The 16,365-nt window shown below is 45.6% G+C and overlaps 1 non-coding gene across 1 annotated transcript; it reads right to left on the bottom strand.

Moving 5' to 3' along the window:
* Nucleotides 1-15,556: 15,556 nt before the first annotated feature.
* Nucleotides 15,557-15,660, bottom strand: LOC118677841. The gene has a single exon (XR_004974567.1). It is a non-coding gene; the product is annotated as a U6 spliceosomal RNA (small nuclear RNA).
* Between the last annotated feature and the right edge of the window lie 705 nt (nt 15,661-16,365).

Below are 16,365 nucleotides of genomic sequence, written 5' to 3'. Positions count from 1 at the left end.
GGGATAGGGGCCGGGGCCATCCCATATGATTGCAGTTTGGGCACCTGATCAAAGAGGTTGGTAGAGGTCTGGTACCTGCCCCTAACCTGCTCATCATATTTGGTTTGCCAAGCCAGGAGAAAAGTTGGCCCTTTCTAATCCTGAAGTAACACAAAATAAAAAAACTCTGCAATGTTATAAACCAGAAGGTTTTTCTCCTCTAAGTCTTTTCTTTAACTGTTTAACATTTTTTAAATTTTTTTATTGATTGATTTTAAAGAGAGAGAAAGGGAGGGAAAGAAAGAGAAACACTGATTTGTTGTTCCACTTATTTATGCACTCATTGGTTGATTCTTGTATGTGGCCTGACTGGGGTTCAAACCTGCAACCTTGGTGTAATAGGACAATGCTCTAGCCAACTGAGCTACCCGGCCAAGGCTCTTCTTCAACTGTTTAAATAGCTCCATTTCTACAACTGTTCCTTATGTGACATGATTTCCAAACCCTTTGCTGATATATACCTCCATAGCATTTAGCTTAGCATAATGTTCAGCATAATCTTGACACGCAGGCCTTCCATTAACTGATGCCTTGTCTTTATTCCCTCACGTATACCTTATGTTGCTCTAACAATATAGCATTGCATACTATCCCTGGGTGTATCATGATACTACAGATCTCCCACATCCTATTTGCTTACTCTCTTTTGCCTAACTCTTGCTTATCTCTCAAAACTGGGCTCAATTGTCACCATTCTGGAATAACTTTCTTGACAATCTCCCCATTCCCAATCTGACTTTCAGTAGTCCTTCCTCTGTATTCCCACTATACTTTACGCTTATTTCTATCAACGATAGCATGTATCATTTCATTCTGTAATTACTGATTCTTTTTCTGCCTCCTAGAAGAACCCTTGATAGAACAAGTTATGGCGGTAGTAAGTACTTCATAGCATTGAAGAGAAAAAAGACTGAGAACAATTGCGTTAGACTGTACATTCCTTGAGGACAGTGCCACATCTTCACCACCACATCTCCAGCATTTGGCCTGCAAGCAGTTGGTGCTCAATGAATGTGGAATAAATACATGAATGAGTCAGGCATTGATCTCAGGGGACTAGCCACGCTTTTGGTGATCATATTTTTATTCCTCACCGAAAGATATGTTTTATTGATTTTTAGAGAGAGAGGGAGGGAGAGAAAGAGAGAGAGAGAGAGAGACATTGATTAGTTGCCTTCCTTAACACACCCCAAGCAAGGATCGAATCCACAATCCAGGTATGTGCTTTGACCTGAAATCTAACTGGCAACCTTTCAGAGCATGAGATGACGCTCCAACCAACTGAGCCACTCCAGTGGGCTGCAGGCATTATTTCAGTGTTTAAGAATTGGGCCATTAGTACCTTAGGTGGGAAAAACCAGCATGAGGATTTTCACTGGAGAATATTTTTTTAAATCATTATTATTTTTTTATTAAATTTTTTAGAGAGAGGAAGGGGAGAGAATCATTGATGTGAGAGAGAAACATCAATCAGTTGCCTCCCATGTGTGCCCCACCAGGATCAAACCCAAAACCTAGATATGCGCCCCAACTGTAAATTGAGCCTGCAACCTTTGCTGTAAGGGACGTTGCTCCAACCAGCTGGAAAATGTATTTTTTGTTGTTAATCCTCAGCCAAGGATATTTTTCCATTGATTTTTAGAGAGAGTGAAAGGCAGAGGGAGAGATAGAAACTTCGATGTGAGAGGGACACATTGATTGTTTGCCTCCCTCATGCACCTCTACCAAGGCCAACCCAGGGCCGGGGATCGAGCCTGCAACTGAGGTACATGTCCTTGACCAGAATCGAACGTGGGACCCTTCAGTCCACAGGCTGACAGTTCTTTCCACTGAGCAAAACTGGTTAGGGCTGGAGAATGTTTTTGATCAGTAAGTGTTATAAACTGCATTTACTACCTCAGTCCCAAGAATATTTCCAGACAGGGCCTGGCCAGGGAGTCCCAGAGCTCTAATTTGTTACTAAGTGGCCACTTAAGTAATAATAGCTTGGTCTTTCTAATGTTCAGATTTCTAAATATTTCATATAATGAAGAAACTATTTTGCTTCCTAGAATCTCCACGGAAGCTCAGGCTTATGTGAAGCTTAATCAGTCTTTATCAAGAGCCTACTATTTTATTCCTGGGCAGTTCTATGGAGCACACCCTGGCTTTCCTCCACCCTCTTCCCCCACTCCCTTCCCTCATCTCCCTTTCCTAATTCCCTTCCCCCAGGTATGTTTTCCTTGCTTCTCTCTTTCTCCTAAGCTCCAAGGGCCCTTCTTTTGCCTCTGTAACTTGTTTCCTGAGCCAAATTTCTTCTGAAATCTAATGATCCTCTTGCCTTTCAGAAATGGGCTCAAATGTCTCTTCTCTACTAGAACATGATCAAGACAAGTCGCTTGTCTATAGTTGGTGTATGACTGAAAGAGCAGCTTTATGGCAAAGGCTTATCTGCTAGATTTCCTAGTAAAAGGAAATCGGATTCCCAAAGCCCAACACTAGCAGAACTCAGGGATGTCACCTTCTTACCCTAATGAAATGGGAAGGGCACCAATACCTACACAGGACTTTAACCCTCACCCACATTCTGCCCAGAGAAGGAAATCCAGGCTCCAGTTGCAGGGATCTGGCTCTTGGGCTCTGTAATGATTGCAGACGTTGGAGAAGCAATCCCCACCCCTACTGTGGGCTCATGGCCAGCCTCCTCCCTCAGATTGCACAACCTAGGTCCAGGGGCAGGAACTGGCACCCTGGCCTTCTGAAGCCTTAGGACTTTGGTCTTTGAAACTGAATTAGCTGAACACAGCTAATACCAAACCTGCTTTTTGTAACCTTTCTTGTTTTTTGAATTTTCCCATTTAACAACATATCATGGACACTAACACTTATATGTCTACTTTATCCTTGTGACTGTATAGTTTTTATGATACAGAAGCACAATAATTAATTTATTATGAGCATTTGGGTAATTTTTCTTTCCTATAAACAATACAGTAACTATCCTTGTCACAATTTTATTATTTCCTTTGGCTAAATTCCTTTAAATTGCTGAATCAAAAGGAATACACACTTAAAATTTTAATATATATTACCCAATTACCCTATAAAAATTATATACTATAGGCAGTTCTCTCTATGGAGCACACCCTGGCTTTTCTCCACTCCCTCCCCCATTCCCTTCCCTCATCTCCTTTTTCTATTCCCTTCCCCCAGGTATGTTTTCCTTGCTTCTCTCTTTCCTAAGCTCCAAGGGCCCTTCTTTTTTTTTTTTTTTTTTTTTTTTCAAGGGCCCTTCTGTTGCCTCTGTAACTTGTTTCCTGAGCCAAATTTCTTCTACCTCTGTGATTTTCTAAACTTTATCTTATAGTTTGAAAAAAAACACATGCAACAATATATACCATTTGCACTCCCATCAACAGTGTATAGATCCTTTTTTTCATACTGTCCCAAACACTGGGGTTTGATATTTTAATTTTATCAATCTAATGGGAAAAGTGATTTGTAATGATTCTTTCATCATTAGTGTTTCAAGAATCTTTTTATAGCCATTTTTCTTCTCTTGAGAAATACCTGTTAAAAACTATTTTTTACCAAAATATTTGTCTTTCTCTTATTGATTTTATATCATTTATTTTTTAAAATATATTTTTATTGATTTCAGATAGGAAGGGAGAGAGAGATAGAAACATCAATGATGAGAGAGAATCTTTGATTGGCTGCCTCCTGCACGCCCCCTACTGGGGATCAAGCCTGCAACCGAAGCATGTGCCCTTTACCTGAATTGAACCTGGGACCCTTCAGTCCACAGGCCGACGCTCTATCCACGGAGCCAAACCAGCTAGGGCTGTATCAGTTCTTTATAAAGTAAGATTTGAACACTTCAACCATTAAATATTGCAATCTTTTCCTACTTTGTCATTTGTCTTTTTTTTTTTTTTTTAAATATATTTTATTGATTTTTTACAGAGAGGAAGGGAGAGAGACAGAGAGTTAGAAACATCGATGAGAGAGAAACATCGATCAGCTGCCCCCCGCACATCTCCTACTGGGGATGTGCCCGCAACCCAGGCACATGCCCTCGACCGGAACCGAACCCGGGACCCTTCAGTCCGCAGGCCGACGCTCTATCCACTGAGCCAAACCGGCTTCGGCTGTCATTTGTCTTTTAATCTTGCTTATGCTGACTTTTGCTGACCAACTTTCACTTTTAGTTAGTGAAAACTGTCAATATCTTCCTTTATAATTTCTAACTTTGGTTGTAAAGTTAAGAAAGGCTTTCTTGCCCTGACCGGGTAGCTCAACTGGTTAGAGTCTCATCCCCATACACCAGGGTTGCAGATTCGATCCCCAGACAGGACACATACAAGAATCAATTAATGAATGCATAAATAAGGGGAACAACGAATTGATCTTTCTCTCTCCCTCAAATCAATAGGGCCAAGTGATACACTGTCATGCTGTTGGACATGTTATTGCCCCACGAGAGCTGCCCCAGCTGGTCTGCAGCCTTGTCCTTGGTGCTCCCGGGAGGATGGCACTGGTCCAGAGAGGCCAGGAACTGAACACCTCTGCGGGGAGAACTTAACTGTTTCTAGTCTAGGCCTCATGGCTCTGGGGTCCCTGCCTGGAGAATGGCTACCTCAAGACTCCCACGTGCCATGTCTGTGTGTTCATGACCACCCAGGCAGGGAACAGAAGTGAGCAGGCTGTGCCACAGGCAATGCACCAGGCCTGCCTCAGCTTCAGGCTGGACAAGCAAAAGCATGAGCCGTTTATGGAACAACATGAAGCATAGGCACTCCATCTTGTTCCCGTAACCTCTATGTTGTAAAAACTGTTTGAAATTTTCCACTAAACATAGATGGCCCTTTGTTCTGTGAATTAACTCTACTATTCTTGGCTTCTGTAAACATGCTTGCTTGAATAATAGGGAAAATAAGCTCAATTATCTGGCCTTGCAAGCTGTTCTGCTGACATAAGGGTCTGGTCCGTCCCTGGTTACTCCCATGCCAGGTGTCTTTTTTTTTTTTTTTAATATATTTTATTGATTTTTCACAGAGAGGAAGGGAGAGATATAGAGAGTTAGAAACATCGATGAGAGAGAAACATCGATCAGCCGCCTCCTGCACATCCCCCACTGGAGATGTGCCCGCAACCCAGATACATGCCCTTGACCGGAATCGAACCCGGGACCCCCCAGTCCGCAGGCCAACGCTCTATCCGCTGAGCCAAACCGGTTTTGGCGCCAGGTGTCTTTTAGTTATCTGAATTGTGTTGTGCTCAAGGTTACTGAGTTATGCTGTGCTCAAGCCTACAAGCTTCCTGCAAAATATCTCCCAGTACATAGGGCTCTTTGTAAAGCCTGCAAAAGGTCCGGAAGTCCCATATTTAGGAGACAAAGAAATGGGGGGGAGGGGTATAAAGGGAAAGCTTCCTCCATGTTGCTTTGCCTCAGACTCTGGAGGCTACTCCTCTGAGACTGCTGGCGTAATAAAGACTCCAAATTTGGCTTACTAAGGCATCTTCTGTTCAGCTCGCTGATTTCTAATATAACAAACACTCGGTGCAGCTGCAGAGCCTGATGTCCAGGGGCTGGGATGCGGGCACCGTCTGCAAAGCCCTGGGGGAGGGGGTGTGTGTGTGACCAGGTTCAGTCCTCTCCAGCGTGTCGAGGATCCCCACTTCTGATAAGGAGTCAAAGCTGTGCCAGGTGAGTCCAGGCCCAACTCGGGGGAGGGAGAGAAACGACTCCTGCATCCATCAGAAGGGGGACCTTTGCTCCCCAAGCAGGAAGCAGCAGCCACTGCTGCTGGCTGCTCCATCTTCCTCCTCACAGGCCACACAGCTCAAGGTTCCTGAGGGCCCCTCACAGCTCACCCTCTGGACTCTCTTACCTTTAGTATTTGATGCATTCAGACCAAGGCCACCCTTTCCTAAAACTCAGGGGAAATCAGACTTCTTTGCTACCCAAAAATGTTGACAGGACTTCACCATCATCTGACCCTCCCTCCTGAGATACCTTTTTCTTTCTCTGAGTGTCATCATCTAAGTCAGAGGTAGTAACTTAAGATGGGGGGGGGGGGGGGGTCACATGTAGCCTGTGTGACCAGGTGCCTCAGGGCAGGAAAGTGACCCTGGGAGGGACAGACACAACAACATTGGACTTGAAGTCCCCTCAGAGCAAACTTGGTCCACTTTGCAATTTTGCTCAGAGCCAGCCCCTAATGCGACGGTCATTTACTCATTTCTTCACTCACTTTTTGAAAGTGTAGTGAGTGTCTGTCCTGGCTGGAGTGGCTCAGTTGGTTGGGTGTTCACTGCCCCCTTCACTGAAGGGTTGCTAGTGTGATTCCTGGTTGGGGCACAAGCCCCGGTTTCAGGTATAATCCCTAGTAAGGGGGTATGTAGGAGGCAACCAATAGATGTGAGAGGGAAACATCCATATCTCTCTCTCTCTCTCTCCCCATCCTTTCTTTTCTCTCTAAAAATCAATAAAAATACTTTTTAAATGTAGTGAGTGTCCTGTAGCCAGGCCACATTCTAGGGACAAGGGCTAGAACTGTGAATAAAACAGTGAGACCTTGCCTCTGGAGCTCACACCCCAGGGTCTACCTCTTCCATCTGAGGGGGAAGCCCCACCCTGCATCTGAAACCTAGAATCACAAACCCCTGTGGAAGGTGATGAGAAGAAAATGGGGAGGAAATGTCTGCCCACAAGGACCAGTTTAGTGACGACAGCTAGTGTGACCTAGGGGTCAGAGACCTGCCCAGAAGACTGGGGCAGCCACGTTTCCCCAGATCCCAGGTCTCCCAGCACCAGGAAGAACTGGGCCAACTATCCCTGATGAAACAGGAAGAGCAGTGTGTTGGAATAGGAGGCCTGGGCTCGGTCCCAACTCTACCATTAACTGGCCACAGGTCCCCAGCAAAGATAGGCTGCCCCCTCGCTGGCCTTCATTATACTCAAGAGCAAAGGGGGAGCAGAGCGAGGACTGAGAGGCCATCTCCAGGACTCCAGAGCTCTCCCACATGGCACCCTCCCACTCCCACACTCACCACCTTTCCTTGAAAGGCTCTTAAGCTGGTAGAGACCATCATGAGTCTGCAACTTGGGAGGTGCCCTCAGTCCTATGTCAGTCTTGTCTTGTCCATTCTATCTGTAACCACAGCCAAAAAACAGAGCTACTGCCATCCTCTCTGGGTGGGAGGAACAGCCAGGGAGTGTCTTCTACAGGATGTCTGTGAGAAGGGGCTCCAGGCTGGACCAGACTTCCCGCCTCACCAGAGCCAGCCCAATTCATAAAGACCCCACAGGGCTGAGGCAAAGTGAATGCTGCAGTCACACAGTCCATCCTCAGCTCCAAGAGGACAGTGGGATAGAAGCTGGGTCCTGCCTCACTCGATCTCTATGTGTGTAAGGCACTAGCTTTTACAATTATTTTGCTAACACTTTACAGAACTCAAAATTCAAGAGAATAAAAAATTATAACATAAAGCGCCACAAAAGATAGACACAAATTGTGCCACCTCAGCACAGCCAGGTTTGGTGAGCCAGAGAAGGGGCGGTAAAGGATTAAAAAAGACAAAGAGAATACAGCTGGGGCTAGGTGGATCTCTGACACAGAGAGACCCAGCCTGCAAGCTGAAGCTTTATTTTATAGTCAGAGCACACAAAGTAAAACAAGGGAAGTGGTCAACATGTTTACAATGTTCTTGTGAATTTCACCTTGTTTTGGCAGCACTTGCTGCACCTCCCACAGCCCATTAGCTACCTAGGAAGGAACTAGGGAAGACTCTAAGATCAAGCTTAATTATGCTAGGAGGGCTCTGCCCTCCAAGCTGGGACTTGTTTGTGGCCCTGCCACAGGTCAGTCCGAGGCTTGACCCTATAGCGGCTTCTTACACAAATCTTAAAGCTTTAAAAAAAAACCCATCAAGTAATCTCTAGTGTACTCAAGGACTCAAGCATGATGGGAAGGTGATTGGGCAAACTTTCATATTTGAAATGTTCTGCTGCTTAAGATGTAAAAAGGGGTTTTCTTTTTATCTTTTTGTAAGGTGAACTTGCAACTTTTATTTGAAATTCGATGTTGATTTTATTTCTCCTATGATTTATCTCCTCAAAGCTCAACTGGTTTTGTACATGCTAAGGATCAGTTCCTATGTAATGCAACACCTCTAACACTGCTAATAAAGTCCTATTTCCTTGTATTAAAAAATAAATCAATAAAATCAATAAATAAATTTTTAAAAAGGCCTTCTTCACCCCAAGATTATACAGTCTCTATTTCTTCTTTTAGTATTTTAATAATCAAACCTTTAAACTTTCTGAAATTTACTTTTGTGTTTAGTATGAAATAGTTTAATCCCCTGCCCCCTCCCCCCGCCCAAAATGGTTAGTCAATTATCTAGACATTTAATGTGCCATCTCAGATCTTTATGAACTGGCCCTCATCCTACCTCTCCAGTTTCATCTCCTACTTTCCTCCCAGGAATCCTATGCTCCCTTCTTATCAAACTGTTAGGTCAGAGAGAGCCCAGGATCGGATACATGCAGACATGTGACGAAATAATGGACTCCCCCTGGCATTTCTAACAGATTAGCGTGCCAGACACAGATACAGGCTTCTCCCTGAATCCACAACGACCCCCACACAGATACTGACTCATTCCTGAATACCTGGCTGACCCCCTGCAGCTGAAACTTCCTCAACTGAATACCTCATGTCCCCGCCCCTCACCCAACCACAGTATAAAAAAAGCACCCCCTTCCCTGTTGGTGTGAATCCACGTGCCCTGTCCTTGGGTACTCCCGGGGACGGGGACGCAGAATAAACTTTCCTTCCCTCCCTCCCTCCCTCCCTCCCTCCCTCCTCCCTCCCTCCCTCCCTTCCTTCCTTCCTTTCTTCCTTCCTTTTCTGATCAACTCTCTCTTCATTTCCTTCGCCGCCTCCTGAGCCACCTAACCTAACACAAACCACATATAGTTCCTGGAAGGTAACTGATGGGGCAGAGGCCATTTGCTCAGAAAAGTGCCTTCTTCCCGAGCCCAGGCCCCTGCTGGCCACGCCCAGGATTTAACAAGACCCGACTTGCGCCTGGCCAATCGGCAGGGCCCACAGCTGGCTCCTCTCCCCTCACTATTCTCACGGGGGGCACTCAGTTTCCGGTTGCTGCGTCGACTGGAGGTCCGGGTCGGGTTAGCTAACTCAATAAAGGACCCTCTGCTTTTGCATCGGACTGACTCCCTGGCATGGTTTCTTGGGGATCTTGAATTCTGGGCATAACATTTTGGGGGCTCGCCGGGATCCCCAACACCATGAGGGACCCCCAGTCCGGAGGGCCTGACTGACCGCGGTAGGTCTTTTGTTTGTGTCGTGTGTTTTGTTTTGTATCTATCCGGTGTGAGCTCACTTCTGAAATCTGTAAATGCCTGTAAATGCCTGTAATAATGATCTGAGTGGATGCACAGGATCAATAGGCGGGAGGAGCCGGGGGACGCCCTGGTCCTCCATCTGAAGGGGTATAGCTTTGCTTCCGCGGAGTCGGAAGGTCTGTAGGAAACCCCTTAATCTGAGACAGGCAGGAGGAGAGTCGGGGGGCGCCCCCCCATCCTCCATCTGAAGAGGGGAAAATTTGCTTCTGCGGAGTCGGAAGGTCTGTAGGAACCCCTCAATCTGAGAAAAGGCGGGTCGCTCCTGCTGGTTGGCGCGCAGCCATCGTCTAGCTTTCGGTTTTTGCTTCCATGGAGTTGGAAGGCTGTACTTTTTGGGGCCCTTTAGTTGTTTGTGTTTACGTTTTATTTTGTGGACTTGCTGGATTAATAATTTCAAGGAGATTGGGGGAGGCTTTAGAGCTCCCTCAGGAATGGGGAAGTTGTTAGGAATTGAATGGATTGTTTAAACTCTGAATAAATGTCTGGTGAAAGTGTGTGAGTGTGGAGGGAGGGGGACTGCCCTCCCCCCTCCTTTGTGTGGCGGTAGGGCGGCCGCCTGAGTGAGGGTCTGTGTAAACAGGTCACCCCCTCCCCAAGTAAATGCGTCTGGGATTTCTATGCACGTGTAAGGAGAAAAGCTGGCTTAAAACTAATGTGCGCACCGTCCGATTTTGGATAGGGTTTTGGGCTAGCGTCTCCTTTCAAATGTGCAGGATAAATCCCAAGCCTAACCCATAATAAAGAACAGTTTTTCCAAAGAGGGAAAAAAAAAACAACACAAAAACTGGTCCTTTGTTAATTAAGAAAGCTTTTCTTAATGGAGGGAGGAGATAGTCGCCTCCTGCCTGCAGGAAAATCTTAAAGAATGTCGTCAATTTACATCTGAAAAGACCAGGGAGGCCAAAAACCTGTCTTGCAAGGCTCGAATGTGGTTCTCCAGAGCCGCTTGAAAGTAAAAAGTAATTTGCCTCATGAAAAATCTAGAAAACCCTGCTTTCCTTAAACTAAGGACAATTAAAGGTTATGTCAAAGTCTTTAAAAGGATTTCAGGTAGAAACTGTGGTTTCATACTGATCTTAAAGGGCTCCAGTTACCTTGCCAACTCAGTGTTTGGGAGACCCAGGATATGCCTAAGTTTAACCTAGGTTCTAGATAATGTGTTTACTTAAATATGTATCTTTGTTGTTTAAAATTGTTTAACTAGTGCTAATCACCTAAAAATTAAGGCTAAAAGTTCTAGCTACCTGGAAAGCATGGCCTTGGTGTGATAGGAGGAAAAAGAAATGTTAAATGGATGGTAGACCAGTGAGCTGGGACTGGTCACTAATGGTGAATTGTGAGAAGGGCTGAACGTGGCCTAACTTCTCTTTCCTTGGTACCCCTGAAACGTCAGAGGGTACTTCTGGCCTTGGTTTTCCAATGTGTTTAATCTGTCAATTTTGTTGTTTAGCCGAAATCCTCTTGAATGACATTGAATGATTCTTTCCTTCCTCTTTAACTTTTGGGGGATTGTGTGAATGGATTAATGGCTTCTAGATGGCATTCACCATCTCTGAGACTTCCAGAGAGAAGTCAAAACTCGAACTGGCTACACAACTGAAACTGATTTGTTGGTATTTTGTGGTATAAATGTGGACGGTTTCTATCTGGATGAGACATAGGTCAAAAGTCCTGTCCTAGGATGTGAGAAAGGGAGGCCTCCACATCTGTTCCTGTCTGCTCAAGATCCCAAGACTGTAAAGGTACTTGTTCACTAAAAGGGTGTAAATGTTTATTTGATGTTTGTATGTCTACTTGGGTATAATTATTTGTTCATATAAATGTGGAAGTATATTCTGTGCTAGGTTGGGATTTTGGAATTCTGGGGTAGATTTAAAAGGTATTTGTGGCTTTTCTAATCTGATTGGGACATTTAAGGGTGGGGCTCACAGTTCCTCAGGGCAGAGATTCCATGGGCCCTTCCCCCTGCCTGTGCTGAATTAAATAATGCAGGCCAGTGTCATTTAGCTTGCTGGTTAAAGGAAAACAATGGGCCTTAGAATCTGTAAAGGTGGGCGGGAATGAAGCTGGTCTAATGTACTGAAAGGGTTTGGTACCTGTTGCTGCTAGCAAAGGAGGGGCTGATACCCACTTCCAGCACACTCCCTTGAAAGAGGCCTGGTTGCTGCTCTGCCAAAAAGGGAACTGGTAGAAAGACAAGAAAGCAGAGCCCTGTAACTGATAAACAGGGTTCCATCAGGACTTTGAAGTTCTCCAAGAGAGGAGGACTCTTTCCTTGAGAGGGCTCCAGAGGGCGCACGAGGACATTTGGTCGCGCCTCCGCGCCATCTATGGGACCAGCCCAACCCCAACTCCTCATCAGCACAGACCAGGAGATTGGGTCTACATCAGAAGGTACTGCTGGGAGACCCTAGAGCCACGTTGGAAGGGTGTGGTGCTGAAGACCCCCACCGCTCTCAAGGTAGACGGCGTCACGACCTGGGTCCATCCGGAAAGACTTCATCACCAAATAGAGCGTCGATCGAGATCCACGCAACCCGCTCAAGCTCAAGCTACGGCGTTCTCGACCTGCGTGATGCTGGTAACATTAAATAGATTTAGATAATGCCTGCGCCTTCATGGACACGGCTCCAAAATGACAAGGACAATTCATAGGATCACATGTCTAGTATCATGTTTTATTGTATTGATATGTTATATTGACCTTTGGCAGGTTTGAATGTATGTTGGCTGTCCTGGAAGGGAGCTGTGTGGGGTGACCCCCAAAAGTAAAGGGTGTCTAGCTGCCAAGAGGACAAGTGCCCAACTGGGCAGGGAAGGGTGCCCATCAGGTTTTGGTCTCTGTTGAGAGACAGCTAACAGTTGACAGCCTGTAATACTGTCTTGTAGGCCTGAGTCACCATGCCCATGTCAGGGGTAGTAAAGCTGGAAGAAGCCTGTTTAGACTAGAAAGTCCGAGGCATGGACCAACAATTACTGTTTTGTTTTAAATCCATGAAAAGAAATTAGCAAGGAAAGTCAGAAAATCTTAGAGTAAATCAGTATGTTTTTCTCCTTATGTAATTCCTCCAAAATCTGGCAATGCTAAGTAAGTACGTTTCTTTGCATAGATTCAGTAAGACTGGTGCCTAGTAGTGGTTTTATTAACGGAAAACTTTGACTGGAGTATCATGTTTTAAAGAGCCCTATCTGAGCTCTAAAGACTTGAAGCCACTAAGAATGCCACGAAGAAAGCCTGGTATCCTGCCTGGGAGCCCTGAAGACAGCTGGCGCTGGAGCGTCAGGCCCATGCCCTACCATCACTGGCGGTTGGTAAGAGTAGAAGGGGAGCAGTAAAGATGCCTCTGCATCCCTGCAGAACCCCCTCACACTCTGGGCCGCAACGAGTAGGAGGGCTACTGAGATGGGCCTTAAAGCCTGGAGCATGGGCTCAGGTGGAGTTGCTACAGGTGAGAGATTCACCTAACTCAGCAGATACTGCAGGCAGGCCTGATGGCAGCTGGATGGCTTGGCTTCCTGGCCCTACGGGGCACATTAAGGTTCAACCATGAAATTCCAGCAAAGGTAGTCAGTTACCATTCTTGTTGTGTTTATGCAAACATCAGGACAGTAAATAAATTAATCTTTATTTGGCTTTTTAATAGCCATGGAGGAATTTTAAGAAGAAAAATCCTATTTCAATAGAAGTTGTTAAAGCTAAAATGGTTTCTTTCCCTTCCACCGGACCATTTGTTAAGTGTATAAAATAGTTCAGTTGATAGTTCTGTGAACTCACTACGGGCCCCTAGCAACAGTGAAATAGAAGTGCAGTCCGTCTCATGATTTAGCCGGAAGTTCCAAGACAAGGGGGGAATGATGGGGCAGAGGCCATTTGCTCAGAAAAGTGCCTTCTTCCCGAGCCCAGGCCCCTGCTGGCCACGCCCAGGATTTAACAAGACCCGACTTGCGCCTGGCCAATCGGCAGGGCCCACAGCTGGCTCCTCTCCCCTCACTATTCTCACGGGGGGCACTCGGTTTCCGGTTGCTGCGTCGACTGGAGGTCCGGGTCGGGTTAGCTAACTCAATAAAGGACCCTCTGCTTTTGCATCGGACTGACTCCCTGGCATGGTTTCTTGGGGATCTTGAATTCTGGGCATAACAGTAACATCCTGCCGGCTTCATTCCACCACAGCTTGGGACATGTTTAGTTCCTCTGCCCACACCACCCCTCCCAGCTACCATTAAATCCAACAACTGTTTATCCTTCCAGAAAGTTCCTGGCGTATGGTAGGTAGGATTAAATGTTTGTCAATTAAATAAATAAACCAATCATTTCTACCCACTTTTAGCACAGAGTGGCCTCTGTGGGTGATGTGCAATGGAAAGATGTAAAACTGGGAAGTACACAGGAGAAATCCACACTGCCACATGACAATCTGTCAGCTTCCTGCTGTGGTTCTGCCTTGCCTTGCCTTGCCAGCCCCACCCGTACCATTCCATCCTCTTCACCTCCCCTTTCCAGCCCCAGACTAATGGTTTCATTTGGCTGCAGCCTCCTTTCCTCTACTTCACTGCAGCATTGTTCTGTGTGACTGTGATTCCTGCCCTAATATCATTAGTTTCTATACCAACACCTGGAGTGCTACATAAATGTGTGTGCACACACATGTGCGAGTGTGAGAGAGAGGGGCAATCCTTCTGCAGAATCCTCCTCCATTCAGAAGTCCGGCTATCTCTCCTGAATCTGGGGAAGAGTTTCAGCAGCTTCACTGGGTGAGGAGGGGATAGTTCTCCCTCCCCCAGCCAAGCTTGCAACAGTTTATTCTGAATACAGATAATAATCACTGCCATTCACCAAGTCCTACTATGTACTGCCAGGCACTTTACACCCATTGTTTCATTTAATCTGTTGACCTTAAAAAAGACAAAGAGCCAGTTATTTTACCAGCAAAATGTGTGTGTTTTTTTTTCTGAAATAGCGGAGGAATTTCAACTGCGGGCAGGCAAACTATGGTGGAACCATAGGCAAGTCCCAAGAACAAAGAAGCTGGGTTTGCTTTTATAGACAAAAAGAGGAAGTTGGAAGGGGCCATTTTGGACTTCTGTGGCAACATTTTTTTAAAAATCTGTATTTTTTATTGATTTCAGAGAGGAAGAGAGAGAGAAACATGAAACATCGATGAGAGAGAATCAATGATTGGTTGCCTCCTGCATGCCCCCTACTGGGGATCAAGCCCGCATCCCAGGCATGTGCCCTTAAAGGGAATCAAACCTGGGACCTTTCAGTCCACAGGTCAGCACTCTATCCACTGAGCCAAACTGGCTAGGGTTACCACTATGTCATCTTAAGGAAGTCACTAAACCTCTTTGATACTCAATTTACCCCACTTTAAGATAAGGATGAAAATACCAATGTGCTGGGTTACTGTGGGGATTAAATACCAATGTGCTGGGTTACTGTTGAGATCAGGACTCAAATGACTTTAAAAAGTATTTATTAGTTTGCTCTTCTAAGGTCTGAAATATACGAATTCTCTTGCCTACTCAAGGATACTGCTCCTGTAATTAATTTCTCTTTCTACTAAATTTTCCATTTTTCTCACTATGCTGGATCAGCACATGACCCACTGTAATCGTGTATATTCCAATTCACGGAGCAGGAAATCCCTTAATTACTCCTCCAACTATCACCCATTTTGCTATAGCAGAATTCTTAATAGGATTGCCTATATGCATTTTGTCTACTTCCTTACATCCAATTCTTTTCTCAGTTCACTCTAATCATTTTTTTTAAAATATATTTTATTGATTTTTTACAGAGAGGAAGGGAGAGAGATAGAGAGTCAGAAACATCGATGAGAGAGAAACATCGATCAGCTGCCTCCTGCACATCTCCTACTGGGGATATGCCCGCAACCCAGGTACATGCCCTTGACTGGAATCGAACCTGGGACCTTTCAGTCTGCAGGCCGACGCTCTATCCACTGAGCCAAACCGGTTTTGGCCACTCTAATAATTTTTTATCTATACCATTTTACTGAAGTCTCTATTGTCAAGATCATTAATGGCTGCCATTATGCCAAATCCATAGCAAGCCTCAGCCATTATCTTTTTAAAAAAAAATAAAATATGGAACGCTTCACAAATTTGTGTGTCATTCTTGCACAGGGGCCATGCTAATCTCTGTATTGTTCCAATTTTAGTCTATGTGCTGCCGAAGGGAGCACTTCAGTCATCATCTTAAATGACCTCTCAGCAGCATTTATGTTGGTTGCGCATTCTCTCCTTAAAATGCTTCCTTTAGCCCTAGCCGGTTTGGCTCAGTGGATAGAGTGTTGGCCTGCGAACTGAAAGGTCCCAGGTTCAATTCCGGTCAAGGGCACATGGCCCGGTTGTGGGATCAATCCCGGGGGACTTGCAGGATGCAGCCAGTCAATAACTACCTCTCATCATTAATGTTTCTATCTCTCTCTCCCTCTCCCTTCTTCTCTTAAATCAATAAAAATATATTTGTAAAAAAATGCTTCTTGGGGAGAACCAAGATGGCGGCATAGGTTAACGCCGGAGTTTGCTGCCTTGAACAACTACTTCAAAAGTGAAACTAAAAGACGGAACGGACATCACCCCGAACCACAGGAACGCTGGCTGAGTGGAAGTCCTACAACTAGGAGGAAAGAGAAACGCATACGGACACTCAGAGGAGGTGCAGTGCTGAAGTCAAATTCTGAGGTGCGGAGTGGGCTGGCGGTGGAGGGCGCGGTTGGCGTTTTCAATCAGGAGGGAGTCGCAGACTCTGAGCTCCAGATACAGGCGAGTCTTTAGGGACCCAGACTCAAAGGGGAGAAGCGGTACTGTCTGGCTTCGGTCAGAGCGAGTGCAGCTTTCTCTCCGAGGTTTGCAGCGGGTGCTGGGACTCGGAGAGGCAGAGCCCC

Source organism: Myotis myotis, unplaced genomic scaffold, assembly GCF_014108235.1.
Source record: "Myotis myotis isolate mMyoMyo1 unplaced genomic scaffold, mMyoMyo1.p scaffold_m19_p_2, whole genome shotgun sequence".
NCBI lineage: Eukaryota > Metazoa > Chordata > Mammalia > Chiroptera > Vespertilionidae > Myotis > Myotis myotis.
The sequence above is the reverse complement of the archived record's forward strand: the minus strand, read 5'-3'. Positions and strand labels throughout refer to the sequence as shown.